The sequence below is a fragment of the Cornus florida genome, unplaced genomic scaffold (assembly GCF_030987335.1).
Source record: "Cornus florida cultivar Cherokee Brave unplaced genomic scaffold, ASM3098733v1 CherokeeBrave_3.0.0_Hap2_Chr10, whole genome shotgun sequence".
In the NCBI taxonomy this organism is placed as follows: Eukaryota; Viridiplantae; Streptophyta; class Magnoliopsida; order Cornales; family Cornaceae; genus Cornus; species Cornus florida.
The window spans coordinates 45,291,694-45,308,282 of record NW_026775580.1 but is presented as its reverse complement, the minus strand read 5'-3'; the positions used below and the strand labels follow the sequence as shown (position 1 = coordinate 45,308,282).

At 36.9% G+C, this 16,589-nt stretch overlaps 1 non-coding gene across 1 annotated transcript; it reads right to left on the bottom strand.

The window, feature by feature from the left end:
* Positions 1 to 1,872: 1,872 nt before the first annotated feature.
* LOC132280368 (small nucleolar RNA R71) lies at positions 1,873 to 1,979 on the bottom strand. The gene has a single exon (XR_009471562.1). It is a non-coding gene; the product is annotated as a small nucleolar RNA R71 (small nucleolar RNA).
* Positions 1,980 to 16,589: the final 14,610 nt, after the last annotated feature.

The window sequence follows — 16,589 nt, the reverse complement described above, 5'->3', positions numbered from 1 at the left end:
ATTAGTTTAATTTAAGTTTAATTAATTTAATTGCAATTCAATTATTAGGTAAGTACACCATCCATACTTATGTTTGAATTCTATACTTTTTGTCACAATTGCATTATCTTCTAAATTAATGTGTGTTAAATTTGTAACTTGGATTGATAAATCATGCTTTGAATGGGTGAATTGCACTACACTTAGTTTAATTGTCATTAGGTAGTTGATTCATACTTGAAATTGATGGTTTACACTTTTCATTGCACTTGTTAGCCACATATAGATTACATAGTATTATTTCCCCAATTAGTTGAAAGTGAGTGAGTTAGGGAATGTGCTTAGTGGTGAATCCTACACCCTAAGTCTCTTTCCAATCTCTTAAACTCTATTTCTTTATTGCAATTATTTAGTTTAAAATTAGTTTTAATCACAAACAAAACCCTTTTGGCAATCACATAAGCACTAAAGTAGAATTTAATTCTTGAAAACCTATAATTGTTTAGATCTCTTGGGACGATCCCTGCTCACTTCATACTCCATAGTATAAGTGTTTAGTGGTTTTATAAATTTTAAAATATGGTGCCCACTTGACATTATTTCTAAACCTAAAGTGTTGTGCATTATTTTGTGCACACGCTCGGTCGCACCATAGTTTTGGCGCCGTTGCCGGGGATCTAACGGTTTTGAAGAATTGAATTAAACATTAGTTCTTTGTTGATTGTCTACTTTTAAGTCATTTTAATTTTTAATTTTTTTTTTTATTTGATTTGTCAATTAGGTACTTGAAGCAAAGTGGAGCAATCGCAGGATTAGAAGCAATTAAAAAAAAATTTGAAGTTGCTTAAGGACCATCTGTATGTTCTCTTTAATTTTAGTACTTTAATTGTATACCAATTTGCATACTTTGGACAGCCCAAGTGGAGGCTTAAATTGAATTGTTTTATTTTTAAGTCCAAGCATACCTTCTTGTAGAAGGCATCGGCCCGTGTGGAGGCATTTATTTGTTTTAAGTGCATTGATATTATTGACGAGTTGGGAACATCGTATGTGGAGGTTGAAATTTTGAAATGTTGGTGTGTTGACTTGTTCTAGTGCATGCATGGTCGTAGATCACTTAATCGTCCTCTTGCTCCTGTAAATCAAAATCTCGAAATTTTTCTTCGGCGTTTAAGAAGTAGTACTAGGGATAGTCATCTTAATCTTTTAAATTTTGATCTTCCATCACCTTTAATGGAAGATCCAATTGAAGATCCCATTGTAGATCTTGGTCATGTGGATCATAATGGTGTGCACCACCCACCACAAGTTCATATTGTGGATCCTCAAGGTGTGCATCCACCCTTGGGAATGCCACAACCAGTTAATCATGCGGTGCGACAACCTAATCTAGGGATGCCAAGGCCAAATGTTGTTCCCCCAATTGGTGAGCAACAACAACAATATGTTCAAATGGCATACCCTCAACAACGTCAAATGGCATATCATCAACAAGGTCAAATGCCATATCCTCCTCTCAATCCTCTCAATCCTCCAATGGTCCTTAGGGATCATTACACTCCAAATCAATATAATGCACCTACTTGCATTCAATTGCCAAATTTTCGTGCTCATCATTATAAGATTAAGGCTTCCACCATTAACATGTGCCCCCTTTTCTATGGGTTGAGCAATGAAGAGCCTTATAAACATTTAGATGAGTTCTTGGAAGTTTGTTCCACTGTGAAAATCACGGATGTTCCGGAAGAAGTCCTAAAAATGAAGCTTTTCCCTTTCACTCTTCGGGATAAAGCTAAATATTGGTTCAACAACTTGCGGCCAAATACAATCACCTCTTGGGCACAATTGCAACAAGAGTTCTTAAAAAAATATTACCCCGCAAGTTGAACTGATGCCATGAGAACTTCCATTCGTGAATTTAAACAACAAGAAGGAGAACCCCTTCATGAAGCATGGGAACGTTTGAATGACTTGCTACGGAAGTGTCCACATCATGACATTCCTAAGTGGCAATTAGTTCAATGTTTCTTTTCAAGTTTATCCGATGCCAATAAGGGCATTGTTGATGCTTCTTGTGGTGGAAGCTACATTGAAAGAAATGAAGATGAAATTTGGCAACTTTTCGAAAAAATGAGTGAAAACTCAATGCATAGATCTTCATCTTCTAGGGGTAGTCACCTAGCACATATGGGAGGAAAGAAAGCTATAAATCAAATAGACTCTTCCATGGAAATTGCCACTGAGGTCAAAAATCTTACTCAAAGGTTTGATACATTCCTTTTGAATCAAGGTCCGGCAACTCAATCATATCCTCACCATTCCAATGAAATGTGCATGACTTGTTCTAGTTACACTCACCATACTTCAAATTGCCCTCTTGGACAAATTATACCAAGTGAGTCTCAAGAACAAGCAAATGCTACTTTCATTCATCAAGGGAACAACCCTTATTCCAATACTTACAATCCGGGGTGGAAAAATCATCCAAACTTTGCATGGAGAAATCAAGGAGACAGTGCAAACCCTCCTCAAACTCAAGGTTACCAAGCGAAGTATGTTCCCCCACATCTCCAAAATCAAAATCAGAATTCTCAAGGTTACCGTCCTTCATTTTATCCTCAAAATGTGAATCAATATTCTCATCCTCAAGCATCAAATTCTCAATCTTACTCTAATCCAAATCAAGCGCCTCCTAAGAGTTCCGCTTTTGAGGACAAAGTCTTGCAAGTTTTAGGTAATCTTCAAAAAGATAATCAACTGTTTCATTCTCACTCTCAATCAATTGCAAAGCTTGAAGCTCAAATTGGGCAATTAGCTAATTCTTTAAATGTGAGAGAGAAAGGTAAGTTGCCTAGTCAAACTGAGACCAATCCTAAAGGGCAATTTATGGCGCAAACAAGTCCTTCATCAGAATTTTCTGGAAATGAGCAAGTTTAAGCAATTACTACCTTAAGGAGTGGTAGGAAAGTGGATAATAAGGTAGAGGTACCTAAGGAGGATAATGAATTGGCACAACCAAGTGGTTGCATCCATCCCATTCCAAATTCTATTCCAATTTCCTTAGATGCTAGTGGTTCCAAAAAGGACATTCCATCATCTTCATCATCATCTGCCCAATTAGATAAGCCTTATGAGCCAAAAGCTCCATTTCCTCAAGCTTTGAGAGAGACTTCATCATTTGGGAGACAAGAAGGAAAAATTCATGATATGATGGAAGTGTTTAAACAAGTGAAAATCAATCTTCCTCTTCTAGATGCAATTAGGCAAATTCCACCATATGCAAAGTTCTTAAAGGACTTGTGCACACAAAAGAGGAAGAGCAAGGGAAGGGACCTTAAGAAAGTTCTTTTAACAGAACAAGTGAGTTCCATCATTCTTTCTAACATTCCTCCTAAGTTCAAGGATCCGGGTGCTCCGACTATTTCTTGTGTTATTGGAAACCAAGAGGTTCGTAGAGCTCTCCTTGATTTAGGTGCAAGTATCAATCTTATTCCATACTCTGTTTACTTGCAGTTAGGGTTAGGGGACTTGAAGCCAACATCGGTAGTAATCCAACTAGCCGATAGATCAATTAAGAAACCAAGGGGGATTGTTGAGGATATTCTAATTAAGGTTGATAAATTTTATTTCCTGGTTGATTTTGTGGTACTAGATACTGAGCCAGTCCCTAATCTCACCAATCACATTCCAGTCATCCTAGGAAGGCCATTCCTTGCCACTGCCAATGCCACCATTAATTGTAGATCCGGCATTATGGACATCTCTTTTGGCAACATGATGGTTAAGCTTAATGTATTCAATGCAAGTCAACATGCCACAGATGAAGACAAGTGTTTCCTAGTAGATGTCTTGGATGAAACCATAGAGGAGACTCTTCCCTCTATTTTATCTAAGGACCCTCTTGAGGCGTGCCTTTGCGAAATGTTTGAAAGTTGTGGTTTTGACACAGAAGGATCCATAAGTGAGGTGAATGCTTTAATGGACTCTGTGGCCACTTTGGATTACCCACCTTGGAAAAGCAAGAAAGAACCTCTTCCTTCACTCTCTAGTACTCCACCAGTTCCATCTCTCATCTCTCCTCCTATTCTTGAGCTTAAGCCTCTTCCATCTATTCTGAAATACTCCTTCTTAGGCCCAAAAGAGACTCTTCCGGTCATCATTGCTTCCAATCTTGAAAATGACCAAGAGAATGATCTTTTGGAAGTGCTTAAAGCTAACAAAGAAGCCATTGGATGGAGTGTGGCTGACCTAAAAGGCATTGACCCTTCTATTTGTATGCATCGCATACACATGGAAGAGGATGAAAGGCCATTTAGGGATGTTCAAAGGAGATTGAACCCAAATATGAAGGAAGTTGTCATGAAGGAGGTTGTGAAACTTCTAGATGCAGGAATCATTTATCCTATCTCTGATTCCAAATCGGTTAGTCCAACTCAAGTGGTTCCTAAAAAGTCGGGAATCACAGTTGTTGAAAATACTCAGGGTGATCTTATTTCGAAACGCACCGCCACTTCATGGCGTGTTTGCATAGATTACCGAAAGCTGAATTCTGCCACTAGGAAGGACCATTTTCCATTGCCTTTCATTGACCAAATCTTGGAAAGATTGGCTGGGCAACAATACTATTGCTTCCTAGATGGTTACTCGGGGTACAATCAAGTGACCCTAGATCCATTGGATCAAGAAAAGACCACATTCACATGTCCTTTCGGTACATTTGCTTATCGACGGATGCCTTTCGGATTGTGCAATGCTCCTGCCACTTTCCAAAGATGTATGATGTCAATTTTTTTAGACATGGTAGAGAAGTATTTAGAAGTCTTCATGGATGACTTCTCGGTTTTTGGGTCCTCATTTGATTCGTGTCTCCAAAATCTTAAAAAAGTGCTTCAAAGATGTCGTGAGACTAATCTTGTGTTAAGTTGGGAAAAGAGCCATTTCATGGTTCAAGAAGGAATCGTGCTTGGACATGTCATCTCTAAAAGAGAAATAGAAGTAGATAGAGCGAAAGTTGAGCTAATTTCTGAATTGTCTCCACTTACTACGGTGAGAGAAATCCGCTCATTTCTAGGACATGCCGGTTTTTATCGCCGGTTCATCAAAGACTTTAGCAAAATTGCTAGACCCTTGTGCAACCGTCTTGCCAAGGAGACTCCATTTGTCTTTGATGAAGTATGCCTAAATGCTTTTCATCAACTTCGTACTCTTCTATCATCCGCTCCCATCATGCAACCTCCAAATTGGTCATTACCATTTGAGATTATGTGTGATGCTTCCAACTTCGCAATGGGTGCTGTTTTGGGGCAAAGGGTAGGTAAACTACCATATGCTATATACTATGCGAGTAAGACTTTCTCAGGTGCCCAATTAAACTATTCTACCACCGAGAAAGAGTTACTTGCCGTAGTATATGCCCTTGATAAATTTCGGTCATATCTCTTAGGATCCAAGGTAATTGTGTTTTCCGATCATGCCGCTCTTAGGCATCTTTTAATGAAAAAGGAAACCAAACCTCGCTTGATAAGATGGATCCTACTTCTTCAAGAATTTGACTTTGAAATCAAGGATAAAAAGGGCTCCGACAATGTCGTTGCCGATCATCTGTCTAGATTAATGGTTGAATCTTCTCCAAATCTTGAAATTCATGAATCATTTCCGGATGAACAACTCTTTCAAATCTCAAATGGGACGTTGCCTTGGTTCGCCGACATTGTTAACTATCTTACAACCAGCAAACTTCCCATTAATTGGTCAAAACAAGAAAAGGACTGATTCTTTGCTAACATCCGGAAATACTATTGGGAAGATCCCATTCTGTTTCGTTATTGCCCGGATCAAATCATCAGGAGATGTGTGCCGGAAAGTGATGTTCTGAGCGTCCTTGCGTTTTGTCACACACTTGCTTGTGGTGGGCATTTTAGTGGAAAAAAGACCGCTTTGAAGGTTCTTCAAAGTGGGCTCTTCTGGCCCACTATCCACTGAGATGCCTATAACTTTTGTAAGGTGTGTGTTCGGTGTCAAAAGTTGGGATCAATGTCAAAGAGAGACATGATGCCCTTAACTTCAATCTTTGTAGTTGAAATCTTCGATGTATGGGGCATAGACTTTATGGGACCATTCCCAATGTCTTATGGCTTTCAATACATCCTCGTTGCCGTTGATTATGTTTCAAAGTGGGTTGAGGCTTGTGCTACCAAAACGAATGACCACTCCGTGGTAATTGCATTCGTTAAATCAAATATCTTTACTCGTTTTGGTATGCCAAGGGCTATGATAAGTGATGGAGGAAAACATTTCTGTAATCAATTCTTGAAACAACTTTTCTTGAAATACTCCGTCACACATAAAGTGGCCACTCCCTACCATCCCCAAACAAGTGGGCAAGTCGAGGTGTCAAATAGGGAAATCAAGCATATTCTTGAGAAAACTGTCAATCCGACCCGAAAAGATTGGTCAAGAAAATTGAACGATGCTTTGTGGGCTTACCGGACAGCTTACAAGACTCCAATAGGCATGTCTCCATATAGACTTGTTTATGGGAAGCCTTGTCATCTTCCGGTTGAGCTAGAACACAAAGCACTTTGGGCAATAAAAAGGCTCAACTTTGATCTTGATAAGGCTGGAAAGGACTGTTTACTCCAACTCAATGAGCTAGAGGAATTGAGAAATGATACCTATGATAGTTCAAAAATTTACAAGGTAAGGACAAAAGCATTTCATGATAAACATATTGTGAAAAAGTCCTTTGAAGCCGGTCAAAAGGCTTGGTTATTTAACTCTAGGCTCAAATTTTTCCCTGGAAAGCTTCGAACCAAATGGGAAGGCCCTTATCAAATTATCTCCGTCTCACCTCATGGGGCTGTTGAACTTAAAAATCTAAAAGATGAAGGGACCTTCAAAGTTAATGGTCAAAGGCTTAAACCATACATTGATGGACAAAATTTTCAAAGAAATGTGGAATCTGCCCTCTTGGTAGATCCTATTTACTTTGAAGATTGAGAACATCTCACGTCTTTCTAGCGACGTTAAACACTAGTTGTATCGAGTTTCTCCTTCGTTGCATTTTAATTTCCATTTTATTATTATTTTATTTTTATTTTTCCTTTTGTACATTTATGCATTTTTAAATTAAAAAAAATATAAAAAAAAAAAAAAAAAATTGTAAATGAGTAATTTAGGTTAGTGTTTGATTTTATTTCTATTTTATTATTATTATTTTTATTATTTTTGTATATATTTCATGTTAGTTTTGATTTGTTCAAAAACATAAAAAAAAAAAAAAAATTTAAAAAGTATTAATTAGTATAGGTTGATAAGTGATTTTATTTCAATTTTATTTATTATTATTTATATTTTATTTTTTATCTATTTTTCATTTTAGTGTATATATTCATTTTAGTTTTGTTTTGTTTTGTTTTTTTTATTTTTTGTTTATTTTATTTATTTATTTATTTATTATTTTTATTATTATTATTTAAAAAAAAAATTGAAAAATTAAAAAAAAAAAAAAGGAAAAAAGAAAGTTCGATCCCCAAAATGGGTAGGAGATCGATCCCATTTTCTTGGCAGAGAGCAACAAAAAAATAGGCCAAGTGGATTGATCCCCGTCCAAAGGGATCGATCCCATTTTACTTATGTTTCTCCCTTCTCATTAAACAGTGAAGGGGACATTTTTTGCCTAAAATTGTCGATCCCCCGTCAAAGCAAATCGATCGCCCCTTAGCTTTGTTGTGCCCTACCTTCAATCTCCAAAATACATTCCTCTCTGTTCTCCCAGTTTCGAGTCACCACTCTAAATTTCCTCCTGGCGTTCACGGTGTACAGGAACCCACAATCTTCCGCTGATCGCTTCTCCTCTTCCACGGTGTCGCGGCTGTTAAAAACGGCGCCATGGTTCTGAGTTCTTCTCCGCCGACGGTTTAAGTTCCCTGTTGGCTTCGCCTTTTATTTTCCGACACGGCTGTTCCTTCCGGCGATTCAGATCGTGACTGCGTCTTCTAACAGCGATCATGGCCGGTTCGTCCTCCGGCGTCGCGGTTGGGTCGTTCTCCAGCAATCTCGGATAGGACGCTGTTCTGCGTTGCCTGTTTCGTTGTTCTTCAAGCACCGCGCCTGGGTCATATTCCGGCGTTGAGTTTGGGTCGCCGTTCTCCAGCGATCGCATCAAGGTCGCTGTTTTTCTCCGGTAATTTCGGCTGGGTTCTCTGTCGCGCTTCTGGGTCGCTTTTCTCCGACGATTTCGACTGGGTTTTCCTTCGGCCGCCGGTTTGACACTCGTCCTTTATTCTCCAGTGATCGCGGCTGGTCTTTCCGGCGAGCGTCTGGGTCGTCTTTCTGAAAAAAAATAAAAAAATAAAAATAAATAAAAAACAGCAGCGGCGTTGCATCTGTTTTCTTTTCGGCGTCGCATCTGTTCATCTTCCAGCGCCATTTCCTGGTTCTTGTTTAATTCGTCGGCGTCGCGGCTGTCCGTTTTCTTCCAGCCGTGCTTGAATCAGTCCGATTCCGGATTGGTCCTCTCTGGCGAGCTTGTGACTCGTCATTTTCCCCAGCGATTCCGGCGGCTGGTTCATCAAAACGGTGTCGCGGCTGGGTTCGTCGTCGATTACAGCTTCGCAGTTCTCCATCGTCGCTGCTGGGTCTCGCAGGCGATTCTTAGACTGGGTTTACCCAGTTCTGCCGGTTGTCTTCTCCGGCAAGCTTGTGATGTACACATAAAAAAAAAAAGAAAAAAAGTTGCATTAAAAAAAAAAAGAAAAAAAGAAAAAAAGTTGAGTTGTTGATTAAAAATAAAATAAAAAAATAAATTGCATTGATTTTATTTATTTTAAAAAAAAAGTGTTGAATAGATGATTAAAAAGATAATAATAAAAAAAAAATAAATAAAAATGAAATTGTTGATTGTAAAAAAATTAAAAACAAGAATCAATTCAGTAGATTTTGTAATAAGGTTTTTATTTATTTCTTTCTTTCTTTTACAATAAATACAAAAAAAAAAAAAAAAAATTCAAACATCAAAAATATGTTACTAATATGCCCTTATGCTTGGTTATACATGTTTCATCTTTTATCTAGGTTTTCATCTCATATCTCTTTGCAGCATGTTATATATTGTTTTGGACTGTAGGTATTGCTTATCCCATATGCTATTTGATGTGAGTTTGCTAGTATGGTTATACAACTAGGTTTTTGCATCCAAGTTTGGGGGAGACATCTTTCCTACTGGATCACTGCTGGACTTCATAATCGTTGCCATCACGGTATACTCTTTTCATCATTTTACATTGTTCTCATTGCACATTGAGGACAATGTACAGTTTAAGTTTGGGGGTAAGGTCATCATGCTTCACTCTATTTTAAGTTAAGCTTTAAATGCATGATGAGATTTGAGATGTGTTTGGCAATGATTTCGAACTTTTGAAGCATAGTGCCTTTGAAAAGCAAGTTGTTAGAGTCTAATATTTCTTGTATGCTCTAGGATGCCATTTAGGGGTAAATTTTTAATTTTTGATATCCTGTTTGCTCTTGTGGTACACATCATCTTATTGGCTGAAAATGCTTTGAGAGTTGATTCTAGAATTCTACACTTGCACTTGCGCACACTGCATTCAATTTGTGGGGTACATGCTTAGTTGATTATTGTCTTGGTTTGTTCCAATTGAGCCAGTATGCTTTGAAAGCTTTCATTCTTGATAAAACGACCTTGCAAAGAAAAGAAAGAAATAAAATAAAATAAAATAAAATAAAAAACTACATTCTTTCAACATGTCAACTGATTAAAAAGGAAGACAAGGAAAGAATGTAAGATGTATGATTAGTTTGAGTTCGTAGCCTAGTCATTCTGAGTCATTACGCCCTTAGGAGGGTCTTTACACTTAACGCCCTAAGACCATCTGGTTTGGGAGTCGTTGGCTCAACGCTTGTTACATGGGGTGATTAGAGAGCTTAATGAACTTGGACATTGTACATAGTCATACATAAAAAATAAAAAATTAAAAAAATAATAATAATAATTAAAAAAAAAAAATGAAATCAATAAAAAAAAATGTTTGATTGAATAACAAGGTTCATTCAATGTCTTGATGTCTGGTACTATATCTGTATGCTAGTTTGAGGGTAAGGCTATGCCATTACTTTGATTTGCTAAGATAGCAACACATTTTGATGCCGGTTCACTAAAAAAGGATGATAGAATTGATTCAATTTTTATGATTAACTTGCTTGATGTGTGGAGGACCATTGTTGCTTACATGATGTTGAAATATTGAGAATAGCTTAGAAATGGCAGAAATTTGCATACTTGAAGTAGTCTACTTTAAACACTTATTTGATATATGTCGTTGCTTCTCAAGTAAGAAAGAGCTGTTGATGTTTGTGGGTATCATTTCTGCAAATCCTCACGAGACTTCACTCGTCCACTAGGGGTAACCTAGGGGTTTAAAAGGCTTGTTGCATATGCTAAATGCAACCGTGATCCCTACGAAAGTGGTGTTATCTTTATCTGCTTTATTAGTTCATAATTGTATATATGTTTGTTTCATTTCCATGCTGTAGTTTATTGCTAGGGACTAGCAATATCTAAGTTTGGGGGCGTGATAAGTGCTTAAATGTTGCACATTTCAGCACCTAAGCTAAGGTATGTCAGTCTTTGCATCTATCTTAATTTTATGTTTTAGTCCTAATTTATGTTTATGTGTATTTCAGGGCAATAAAGTTAAAATGAGCTAAGAATGGTCCAATTAAGCCTTTTTGGAGTTAAGCAAAGATTTTCAGATAATGGCACAAAGCGGTCAATTTCTGGCCTTCGATGATGTTCCCAAAGATGGAGAAGCAAACCAAATAGCCCGGGGCAAAAATGGAGCTGAATAAGGCTTAAAGGAATTTGTCAACTCTGGGGGGATCGATCCCCAGGGTGGGGGATCGATCCCCCAGGACTTAGCAACATTACAGTTTTTATTTAATTTTTGGGCTCATTTTGGGATCTGTCGGGCTTTAATGAGATTGTTACTTAAGGCCCAGTGAGCCATTAGATTAGGGTTAGTTTTAGTTTTTATTTAGGGAAAGATTATTAGAGAAATGAATTAAGTTTTATTTTATTTTTTTTTCTGTATCGTAGTATCCTATTTTCTCTCTGGAAAAACACGCGAAGAAAGGGAAAAAGCAAGAACAGGCTAGGGTTTGGAAGAAAAGTTCAGAGAAGATGAAGCAGATGATGGGGATTGTCCTGTCTTCGACTCCATCAACCATGAGTGGCTGATTCTTCTACTTAGGGTTGGATAAACCCTAAGCATGTAACCTATTCTCTCTCTCTTTTCATACTTTTTGGGGATTAATTTATGTAATTAGTGTATAGTCTTGAATATTATGAATTAAATTCTTCCAATTGATTATCTGTATTAATCTCATATTGTCTTATGTGTGGTTGATTGATAAACAAATTTTACACGTGAATTCTTTGTTAATTGATTCTTGTGATGGCTATGCATGGTATTGCTTAGTTGTAATTGTGTTTCAAATTTATGAAAAATGCTTCCATTTGATGGATGGTACTACATGTTTAGGTTAATTTGTTGTCTAATTAGTTTTAAATTCATGTTTAATTAGTTTAATTTAAGTTTAATTAATTTAATTGCAATTCAATTATTAGGTAAGTAGACCATCCATACTTATGTTTGAATTCCATACTTTTTGTCACAATTGCATTATCTTCTAAATTAATGTGTGTTAAATTTGTAACTTGGATTGATAAATCATGCTTTGAATGGGTGAATTGCACTACACTTAGTTTAATTGTCATTAGGTAGTTGATTCATGCTTGAAATTGATGGTTTACACTTTTCATTGCACTTGTTAGCCACATATAGATTACATAGTATTATTTCCCCATTTAGTTGAAAGTGAGTAAGTTAGGGAATGTGCTTAGTGGTGAATCCTACACCCTAAGTCTCTTTCCAATCTCTTAAACTCTATTTCTTTATTGCAATCATTTAGTTTAAAATTAGTTTTAATCACAAACAAAACCCTTTTGGCAATCACATAAGCACTAAAGTAGAATTCAATTCTGGAAAACCTATAATTGTTTAGATCTCTTGGGACGATCCCTGCTCACTTCATACTCCATAGTATAAGTGTTTAGTGGTTTTATAAATTTTAAAATATGGTGCCCACTTGACATTATTTCTAAACCTAAAGTGTTGTGCATTATTTTGTGCACACGCTCGGTCGCACCACCTTCCTAAGAAGATTGGGATATGATTGGTAGGGTTGGCAACCGGTTCGATATCAAAAACCACAAAATCAACCGGGAATAGAACTTATCAACTGTTATGAGTATGTCCTCAACTATGCCCCTAGGTGTTTTGGTGGATCTATCGGCTAATTAAAGTACAACCCAGGTTGGCTTCAAGTCATTCAAACCTAGCTAGACATATACGGAGTAAATAATCAAAATAACACTTGTTCCTAAGTCGAGAAGAGCTCTACGAACTTCATGGTTTCCAATCACACATGAGATTGTCAAAGCATCGGGATCTTTTAACTTAGGTGGAGTGTTATTTTGAATGATGGAACTCACTTGCTCCGTGAGGAACACTTTTTTAGGGCTTTGTCCTTTGTTCTTTCTCTTTTATGTGCAAAGGTCAATTTTTGTATAAGGTGGAATTTGCCTAATTGCATCCAAGAGAGGAAGATTTATGTTAACTTGTTTAAACACCTCCATCATGTCATAGATTTTTCCTTCTTTCCTCCCAAAGGGCGAAGTCTCTCTCAAAGCATATGGAAATAAATCTTTTGGCTCGTAAGGTTTTGCAACTTGAGGAGATGATGAAGAAGATTGAGAATTCTTAATGTGAACATTTTTTCCTAAGGAAATAGGAATAGGATTGGAAACGGGATGGGTGCTAACTTTAGATTGCACCGGTTTGCTATCTTCACTTGGTTTTTCAACCCCATTATCAATTTGCCTACCACTTCGCAAAGTGGTAATTGCTTGCACTTGTTTTTGGAAAGGGCACCCCAATGTAGGGTTTGCTTCCACAAAGTATTGGGCTTTTGCATTTCTTTCAGGTTGGCTAGGTAATTTACCAATCTCTCTTTCGGTCAAGAAATTAGCTATCATCCCAATTTTGGATTTGAGCTTCGATATCGATTGAGAATGAGAATGTAACAATTTAGTATTCATTTTGCAAACTACCTAAAGTCACCAAAACCTTATCTTCAAATGTGGAATTACTAGAAAGTGCATGAGGATAATGAGAGCAAATTTGAGAATTATACACTTGAGGATGAGAATAGTGATTCATTATTTGATAATAAGAAGAAGATGAAACAAATCCTTGAGAACCTTCATTTCTTTTATGAGGAGGAACATATCGACTATGAAAATTTTTAGCTTGAAAAGGACTTGAATTTTCATTCCACACCGGAACATAAACATTTGAATGAGGATGAGCAAATGTAGCATTGACTTGTTCAATGTGTTCATTAAACACATGTCCATGGGGACAATTGGAAGTAGAATGTAAAACACTAGAACATGTCATGCAGGGCTCACAAGAATGATAGGGATGATGAAGAGTAGATGATTAGGTAATCGGTTTTTGACTCAATAAAAATTGATCAAGCCTTTGAGAAAGAGTTTTGATCACGGCTACAATCTCCATTGGACTTTCAATTTGACACACTTTTAAATTTTTCTTTTTTTTTCATTAGAATCATGACTCACTCGAGAAGTGTGATATTTGTGCAATGAATTTTCACACATTTTTTCAAAAAGGTGCCAAACATCATCTTCATGCTTTCCAAAATATGAACCTCCATATGATGTATTAACTATGTCCTTGTGAGTGTCGGATAGGCTTTCATAGAAATATTGAACCACTTGCCATTTTGGAATGCCATGGTATGGACATTTCCTTAGCAAGTCATTCAATCTTTCCCAAGCCTCATGCAAAAGTTCTCCTTCCCCATGAGAAAATTCTCTAATAGCGGCTCTCATTGAATTGGTTAAACTTACGGGGTAAAATTTTTTCAAAAATTCATTTTGCATTTGTATCCAAGAAGTTATTGAATTTGCCCCTAAATTGTTGAACCAATGTTTCGCCTTATTTTTAAGAGTAAAGGGGAAGAGGAGTAACCTACGAACTTCTTCCGAGACATTCATGTATTTCACGGTGGAGCACATTTCAAGAAATTCATCAAGATGTTTATATGGTTCCTCATCATTTAAACCATAGAAAAGTGGACACATTTGAATAGTCTCGGGCTTAATTTCATATTAATCGGCCCCAAAGTTAGGGAGCATGATACAAGTTGGTGCATGGTAGTCATGGAAATTGTAATGATCACGAAGGATCATTGGAGGAATTGGAGCTTAAACTTCGGGATGAAATTGGTTAAAAGGAGGATGTTCCATGAAATCCGGGTTTAAGTAACCAAGATTGCTCTCTAGATTTTCCATTGGAGTGGTCAAGATGAAGAGTGAGGAAAGGGCCGCACAAAACTTTAAGCAATCATAACAACAAAATCAACAAAAAACAAGCACTCTTCCTTCGCAACACAAAGCAATCAACAACAAACCTCGACATATATTTATCCTATACTCCTATGTTTTCAACAATATGCAAGAAAAATAACTTGCCACCACGCGGGCCGACAATCTATCTAACAAATTAAAACTTGCCTCCACGCGGGCCGATGATCTAATTAAAGAGAGAGTTAGAAAAGCTCACAAAGGGTCCTTAAGAAACTTTAATTTAATTTTTAATTTTTCTTCACCTTGCTTTGCTTTGCAAAATTTTTATTTTTAGCTCTTCATGCTTTTGTTTTGCTTAGCTTAGCTTGCTTCTTTGCTTTAGAATCCTTTTGTTTCATTTAACTTGCTCAATATACCTAGTCAATCAAGAACAAACACAATAAGTAACCAAAAATAAAATAAAATAAAGAAAAGTTCAAAATCCTAATTGGTTCCAAAATACGGCGTTGCCAATCCATAGCAACGGCGCCAAAACTTGGTGTGCCGTCAACTACCAACGCTCAAAAGTGTGATAACATGTAGTGTGGCCAAGTTTGAATTTGTAGAATGCCACTACCACTACTAACTATTAATGTAGCTAGAGTAAGTAGGGATCGTCCCAAAGGAAAGTAGCGGTATTCTTAGAATCAATGTTAGATTAGTATGTCGAATGATCAAAAGAGAGTTTGTTGGTTGAATTATACTACACTTTAAACTAATGAAATGCAACGTAAAACAACTAAAACAAATGAGGTGTAGAGAATATGAGAGAGGGGTCTTGGGTCATAGAGTTCACCATTAAGCATTACCTTCCCAAACATTCAATATTTGATGGATTAGGGGGATTGTATGTTGTAAATAAAAGTGCGTACCATTAATTAAAATTTTAAGCATGGCTGGCCAAGTAAGCATACATTGTCTAGTTAATCTAGTGAATAGCACAACATATTAAATTAAGCCATTAATCCTTTCATAAGTCCACAATTAATGCACACTCATCAAATTAGAGAAATATACTACTTGCATTCATAAGCATGGAATATCAAACAACAAGAATGGATTGTCCACCTATCTAAGAAAGTAAGGCAATTACACTATAACTAAGCTAGTGACATGAAAATTAAACTAATTAAATTAAGGAGGTGGCACAATCCATCAAGAATTAAGTATGAACTATCAAATAAACCACAAGAGTAATCGATTTAAGCACTATGCCTTGACCATCACTAGATTCATAATACCAACATACATAGACATGCATCAATGTCACAAAAACTAGAGATAAACACATGAACATTCATTCTAGCATACATAGACATATGGATCGAATTAAATGATCAGTTGGAAGAATTAAACTACACAAATCATTGTAGAAATAAGATTTATATATATACGATGTCAAGACAAGAAATACAACATAAATCCCTATTAATTGCAAAACATTAAAGTCCAGGAGGCATGCTTAGGGCTATCTTTAGCCCCAAGAGAATGGTTTAGCCACTCATTGATGTTATCATCCAACCCTCAAGGGCTATCTCCATGGTAGAATTCATCCTCCTCCTCTTGTGTTCTTGGTATAAACCCTAGATGAGTGGAAGAACTTTTCCAAATTGTATGTTTCTCTCTCTAATCTCTAGCCAAGTTTCCCTCTTTAACTACCAATCCTCTCCTCAAAAATAGCCAAAATCCTTATATAGGTAGCTCAAATGTCACATCCAATGGTCAGACCTCGTGCACTAGGACCTCCAAATGATTGCACCATGAGCACACCTTTAATTTGGCTTGAACTCTATTTTTTATGCAATTTGAGGCAGTTCGATCGATCACATGGTTGCTCGGATCGATCGACCCATGGCAGCGCACTTTTTGGATAAGGACAAGGCTGAGATATTTTTAGGAAAAGGACAAAAGTGGTAAGTGAGGATAAGATCAAAAGGGTTCGATCGATCGAAGGAAATGTTGGATCGATCGAATAGGAAATTTTCCTGAGGATAAAGAAAAAAGGCTCGATCCATCATGTCAGGGTTGGAACGATCACAGTTTGATCAATCGTAACTTGGTTCGATCGATCCTAGAAGGCTTTTTCACCACTTTGCTT